This window comes from Petaurus breviceps, unplaced genomic scaffold (assembly GCF_028583685.1).
Source record: "Petaurus breviceps papuanus isolate PSGF00001 unplaced genomic scaffold, PetGlider_PUasm1.0 490, whole genome shotgun sequence".
NCBI lineage: Eukaryota > Metazoa > Chordata > Mammalia > Diprotodontia > Petauridae > Petaurus > Petaurus breviceps.
Window position 1 is genome coordinate 9,604,074 of NW_027186352.1, and position 6,519 is coordinate 9,610,592.

The 6,519-nt window shown below is 48.2% G+C and overlaps 1 protein-coding gene across 1 annotated transcript in view; it reads left to right on the top strand.

The window, feature by feature from the left end:
* CUNH10orf90 (chromosome unknown C10orf90 homolog) overlaps positions 1-6,519 on the top strand; it is a 140,096-nt gene that overhangs the window by 444 nt on the left and 133,133 nt on the right. The gene's annotated exons all lie outside the window — the stretch shown is intronic.

Genomic DNA, 6,519 nt, shown 5'->3' on the forward strand with positions numbered 1-6,519 from the left:
GGAAGGAAGGAAGGAAGGAAGGAAGGAAGGAAGGAAGGAAGGAAGGAGGGGAGGAAAGGAGGGAAGAGAAGGAGGGAGGAAGGAAGGGAGGAAGGAAGGACCTCTTACAGACATTCCTGCAATACACAAATTAGACTTTATGTAAAGAATTCTGAAGGATATCCGCATTTCCAAAAAACCAAACCAAAACCCTGTGTTAACGTCATTGTCCAGCACTGCGCTGTCTTTCTGATCCTGTACCTTGGTATTCTGTGGTCTCCCATTCCCCCACCCTCCCACAAATCCCCACAACCCAAAATCCAAAGCCCTCCAAGTGACAGCAGAACAGACATGGAGATTATTGCCTCTGACACCAGGAAGAGGGCTTGGCTTGAGACCTCCTAGCCAGACAAGGGGGCTTTGTCTCCCCCCTCCATGTTTCCTCTCCATTTCTGTGTATCTGTCCCTGACACCCAAGGGACTCAAGTCCATTCCTGTCCAGCCCCAATGTGTCTGGCCTCCAGGCAGGGGTGGGGAACCTGCAGCCCCAAAGCCACATGTGGCAAAGGTCTGCACTTGAGGACCTAGAGGGCCTTGTGGCCTTGAGGCTGCAGGTTTCCCACCCCTGTCCCAGGGCTCCTTTCTCTTGTTCTGGCCAGGTCCCCACATGACTGGGTCTGCTCCATTGTTCTTCCTTCTGCTCTCGCTTCTCTGTCCCCATGTATGTCCTTGGACCCTTACATGTCCTTGAACAATGGTCCCTTCCCTCCCCTGGCATATGGCCCCATTCCTTCCTCCCTCCCTCTCTCTTTACCTCAAGTCTGCAGAAAAATTTTCATTGTGTAAAAATTGCTTTCAGTAGAGGGTTTTGATCACATAATTGAGAACTGTGTATATGCCAGGAAACTGAAGCAAACAGAGGTTAAATGATTTGCCCAGGGTCACACAGCTGGTAAGTGTCTGAGAATGAATTTGAACTCACTTCTTGACTTCAGGACCAATCCGTTGTGCCTGTGATGAAGTAACAGACAGACAGACAGACAGACACACATTATTATTTTCATGGGCTTAGTTTAGGGTCATAGACAGAGCTGGAAGCAACTTAAAGATTGACTCATTTGACCCTCATTTTACAGATGAGGAAACTTCCAAGAGAAAATGCAGTGACTGCCCCAAGGTCACAGCAGGAGCTCACCATTGGTCCTGGGTTCTTCCAGGATGGGAGCTAGGCTTGGGGACACAGACAAAAACTCTAACTGGTCCCTGCCTTCCTGGAGTTTACTTCCAGATGAAGGTCAATGATTCCTTACCAGCTGCCTTCCAAACCTGCTCCTTGGGGTCCAAAGTGTTGGTTCCTGAAGCATTTTGGGTCCAGCTGGCCAAAGGCACCAACCCCACCCTGGGAACCTTGGAATGGGCTCTTTCCTTCAGGGTCTTTCCCTCCCAGTAGAGGACACAACTGGCCAAGCCAGCAGTTCAGGGGCCACTCCCTGCAGTCTGCTGGCCTGGGCTCCTTTTTCTGGTCCCCAGCTTTGAGCTGGATTTTGCTCATTTGATTGAGCACTAGACCCATAGGAAACTCTCTGCAGGCTTTCCGGAGATACTCTCGCCTCTGCCTTCCAGCATTCCCTTATGTGTCATCACGTTCTTATTACCCCTGTTCACAAGGATGGGCCCACCCAGGGAGGGGTATCACTGCCTTAAAGAGGAATCCCCTTTGTGAGAAGTGAAGGGGAAAGAGACCTTGCTCTGTGCAGGGGGGAAATCCCTTTGGAGGAAGCTGGGAGCTTCCACTCTATTTTGCATTTTAGGGTTTTCTTTTTTCCTTCGTCTGCTGTAGGCTAGGTCTGCTATTCTCAATCTACAAACTGACATCATCATGACATACATAGGGGCTGGAGTAACTTAGACCTTCTGAGAGCTGCCTTCATCAGGCAGAGGCCACCCAAGATTTTCAAAGGCTTTAGTAGCAGAGCCCAGTGCTGATAGGTCCTACTCAGTGGGAAAAGAAGCTAGAAAAGGCTCAGCCATTAGCTAAGTGCCAAGACTCAGTCCCAGAGAGCTTGCTATCAGGGGCTGCTATCTGAGCATGTGGAAGGAATACCAGGGAAGTCATGACCAAGGAAACCAGGATTAAAGAGATGTGTTTGATTTTCATGGAACTTCAGAGCCAGAGGGACTCTGAGAAGCCTTCTAGCCCACCACACACTTGGAGTGGATGGGCAAGTAGAAAGAACACTGGGTGTAAAGTCAGGCAACCTGGTTTCCATCCTTCCCTTTGCTACTCACTATTTAGCTTCATCAGCAAGTTACTTCCAGCCTCTGTTCCTCGGTTTCCCCATTGGTAAAAGGAGGGGCTTGGACTAGCCAGCCTCATATCTCTGCACCCACGACCCCACTAGTTCCCTCTACAGTATCTTAAATGAGGAACCATCCAGCCTCTGCCTAAAGATCTCCAGCAGAAGCCCCCTCCTTCCCAAGGCAGCCTGTTCTCCATTGGGACAGCCCAAATGATTACAAGGATTTTCCCTTACATTGATTTGTAGCCTCCTGCTTTTGCTGCCTGGAGCCAAGCAGAAAAAAACCCAATTTCCTTCCCATGGGACAGGCTTTGCATCCGTGAGGAAAGCTCCAATGTCCCCCTAAGCCTTCTCTTCTCTGGGATGGACACCCTCCTGTACTTTACCAGATCCTTGTGTGGCATGGATTGGAGGCTCTCCACCATCCAGGTCTGGACCTGTCCTGGTTTCAGAGCTATTAGCATAAACAGTCTGGACACACCCAGCAGCTTCTGGTGTGAAAACATCAAAGACACTTAGATAATCATATGTCATCTTTCTAATGTTTTCCTTGTACTACCCTAGCTCTCCTTATCTACACAAAGAATTCTCAAGTTCTAAGTTTTATGTAGGTTGTATATGTGAGAGGTAACATTGCATGGTGAATAGAAAGCTAGCCTTTGAGTCAGGAAGACCTGAGTTCAAGTTTTACCTCTCACTCATGCATGATCCTGGTTGAGTCTTAACTGCCATATGCCCTAGTAAACTCACTAAGACTGTAGGTTGTGATGCAGGTGCTGATCAGCATCGGGAGAAGGCTCCTCCAAGTAAGTCCAGAACTGATAAGTCACAAATCTGGTCCAAAAATTGTGCATAACTCTCTTCACTTTCCTTGCAAACTTTGAAGACCTTTGTATTTGTTTCAGTTCTTTGCTAGTAATATTTGAGTAGAGCTTTCTAGAAATGTATTTTTGTGGACTTGGGTTTTCTCCATATTTTCACTATCCCCTCTTGCTATCACTTGTTTGGTAAGCTGGCTCTGGCCAAGGACTTAGTGAGATGTAGCAGAGGAGATCTGATCTGGCCCTTTACCAGTTCCCAGATCTTTCATCCCCAGTCAGTCGCAGAAACCTTGTTTTGAGTTCAAAGATGGCGGCATCTCCCTCTCCATAAGGCACTGGTGTTCAGAGAATCCCTGCTGACCTAAGTTGGCTTTATCCCTATGGGATATTGTGAGTTCTAGGTCATCTTCCCCTCCCTCAGCTAGAGAAAGAGGCAAGAGGGCCAGAGAATTGTGATCCTGGAGGACAGGAGGGAGGTGTGATTTGGATTACATTGAGGGAGCCTTAAAAAAGATGGTGACTAAATTAGAGTGTACAAGAGATGGGCAGAAGGAGAGATGAGGCATGGTGAAGACAGGGCTGGACTTTTAATCAGGAAAACCCTGGGTTTAAATCCTGTCCTGTTACCTTGGGTAAGTGTAGCAGCAAGCACCCCAAGCGTCCTCAGGGTTTGCAGCCACCACAGGTTCTTGGATCTGCTTTGTTAAAGGAAAGCAACTCAAAATGGGTTAACAGGCTTACTTTAATCAGTCAGACATGTATCGTTTACCTTGTTCAGGAGAAAAGGTCAGCACCCTGAACCTCAAAGCATACAGGCATAATTATCAAGACAGAAACATCAAGTAGACAGATTTCCAAATTGTCCAACCATTACATCCATACCCAGTCAACATCTGGGTTTCCACATTCTGGGTTTTTCAAAGCCGGGGGACTCTCAACAACGGCTTCCCAGAATTCAGATCAAATCACAGAACACTTCTCAAAGTGAGTCCCAAAACAAAGCTACACATCAGGGCTTATATAAGCCTTCTCCTGGCTCAGAGAATGTAACAACCTTATTGACCCACTGGCCAATCAAAAAGTATCTACTGAAAAACAAGCCTCCCTTCCCCAGGCTTCTGGTGCACTTTAGCCTAGGGGCAGGGAAGATCTTTAAAATTTACATTCCCATTACAGTAAGTCACTTAATCTCTGGGACCCTTGAGGACAGTCAATAAACACTTATTAAGTGCCTACTATGTGCTAGGCACTGTGCTTTGCATTGGGAGTACAAACAGGAAAAATCAAGCCAGTCCTGGCCCTCAGGGAGCTTACAATCTAATGGGGAGGGCTGCATGTGAAAGGAAGCAGTAAAGTGGGGAGTGAGGGGGAAGCACCAGTCACAGAGGCTTAATGAAGTTCAGAGGAGGTTAGCTGGGTAGGAAATGGGGGCCTGGCCTGGGCTCCCTCCTTGTATAGAGGTTCTATAAGGAGAGCTTTGCTCTGCCCTCCATTCAGAGAGTTCCCAACAGCATCTGATGGGCTGTGAATACCAAGGCTAAAGTGATCCTGCAGGATGTTGATGGTCCTAAGGGCACAAGGGAGTGCAGCCAGGTAGGGGGAGAAGAAATGCTAAATATTTTCCAGAATCACTGCATCTAGCACAAACAATAACCAAGTAAGAATCCGCAATGGCAGGAATGAGGGCCCCTGCAGCTCCTGATTGCAGACCTCCAGGGAGGAGGAGCCTGTTCTCCCCCAAAGCAGCCTGTCCCCCTCAGGAATAGCTCTCGGGGCTAGGAAGCACTTTCTTGCATCTATCCTTAATCTTTGTCTTGGCAACTCCCCCCTGCCTCACCTCTCTTCCCACACCTTAGTTCCTAGTTCTGCCCTCTGGGATCCAGCAGAACAAGTCCAAGCCCCCTTGCATGACTTGGAACCCATAAAATACTTGAAGGCAGCTCTCATGGCCCTCCCAACTATTCTCTTTGTACTGAAGATACAGCAGGAATGTTGAAACACAATTCATGTAGATGTAATATTCACATGGACGTGCCCCCGTGATGCTCTCGGCTCCATCATGCCATGTCACCTGGGTGATTTCAATCCCTGATGGCTCCTGAACAGACCGGCAGGGAAGGCATTTCTAGCAGGAGGATCTGATGGCAGATGGTGGCAAAAGGGAGACATCAAAGAGCGACTGGTTTTAGCCGCCTGCTCCTTCATGGAGGGGCATCAAATTTGGTCTGTCTGAGTTTGTGTTTTCTGTTTCCTCTTTGTTCAAGCAAACCCGAAGCTTTGGTGTACTTTTAACTACCCTCGTGTCAGACTTCTGAGTGGGAGAGGAGGTTTGTATTTGATGGGGAAGTCAGCCAATTTCTGAGCAGCTCCAAGAGAGTGCCTTTGGAGGTGGTTGGAGGCTCAGGCCAGTGCCCTTCCCACCATGGGCAGTCCGTGTTCAATGCACGGACATCAAAAGTTACTTTGGAAAACTTCAAATACCAATAGTTGTTGTCACACTTCTAAATGGGACAAAACAGAGCCATCTTCCTGTTGGTGTCTGGTAGAGTTCATTGTCTGTGTGGAGATTATGGGATGAATAGAGGAATGGAGCATTTTACTTTGAGCCAGGCACTGTGCTAAGTGCTGGGGGAAGATATGGCTGACCCTCAAAGAGCTTACAATCTGCGGGGGAGGACAAAGCATGTGTACATAAATGTGCACAGATAAATGAAGTTTATTAACAGCAAAATGGGCAGGGCATCAGGAAAAGTCCCACTGAAAGCATAGCACCTACGAGAACTCTTCAAAAGAGCCAAGAATTCCGCAAGGGGGAGAGGGCAGTTATAGATGGAGAGCATTGCAAGCCTGGGAAGCCACCCAGTCACTGCCACGGAGGCAGGCAATTACTTGGGCTTTTTTTTTTTTTTTTTTGCTTTTTGGAGGGCAGTTGGGGTTAAGTGACTTGCCCAGGGTCACACAGCTAGTTTTTGTGTTGTGTCTGAGGCCAAATTTGAACTCAGGTCATCCTGACTCCAGGGCCGGTGCTCTATTCACTGAGCCACTTAGCCACCCCTCCTTGGACTTTTTTAAAATAGAAAATGGACAAGTTGGGCTGGCATGAAGAGCATGAGGATGAATAACAACATGTCCTGAGTTGGGAAAAAGGCTACAGTCCAGCGGGGTTTTGGCCGCGGAGACCTGAAAGCCTGAGTCCTGAGCTGAGGAGGAATCGAGATTTGTTTTAAGGATAAGAGGACCTCCCCCGACCCGCCCAGGAAATCACAGTGCAAATGCTGACCCAGGTGAGGAAGGTGACATGAGCCTAGAGCCATTTAGTAACTGGGCTGTGCCAAAGAGAAAGGGCAAATGAAACCAGCGGGAGATCCCCTCTTACAGGAGAGAGAGAGAGAGAGAGAGAGAGAGAGAGAGAGAGAGAG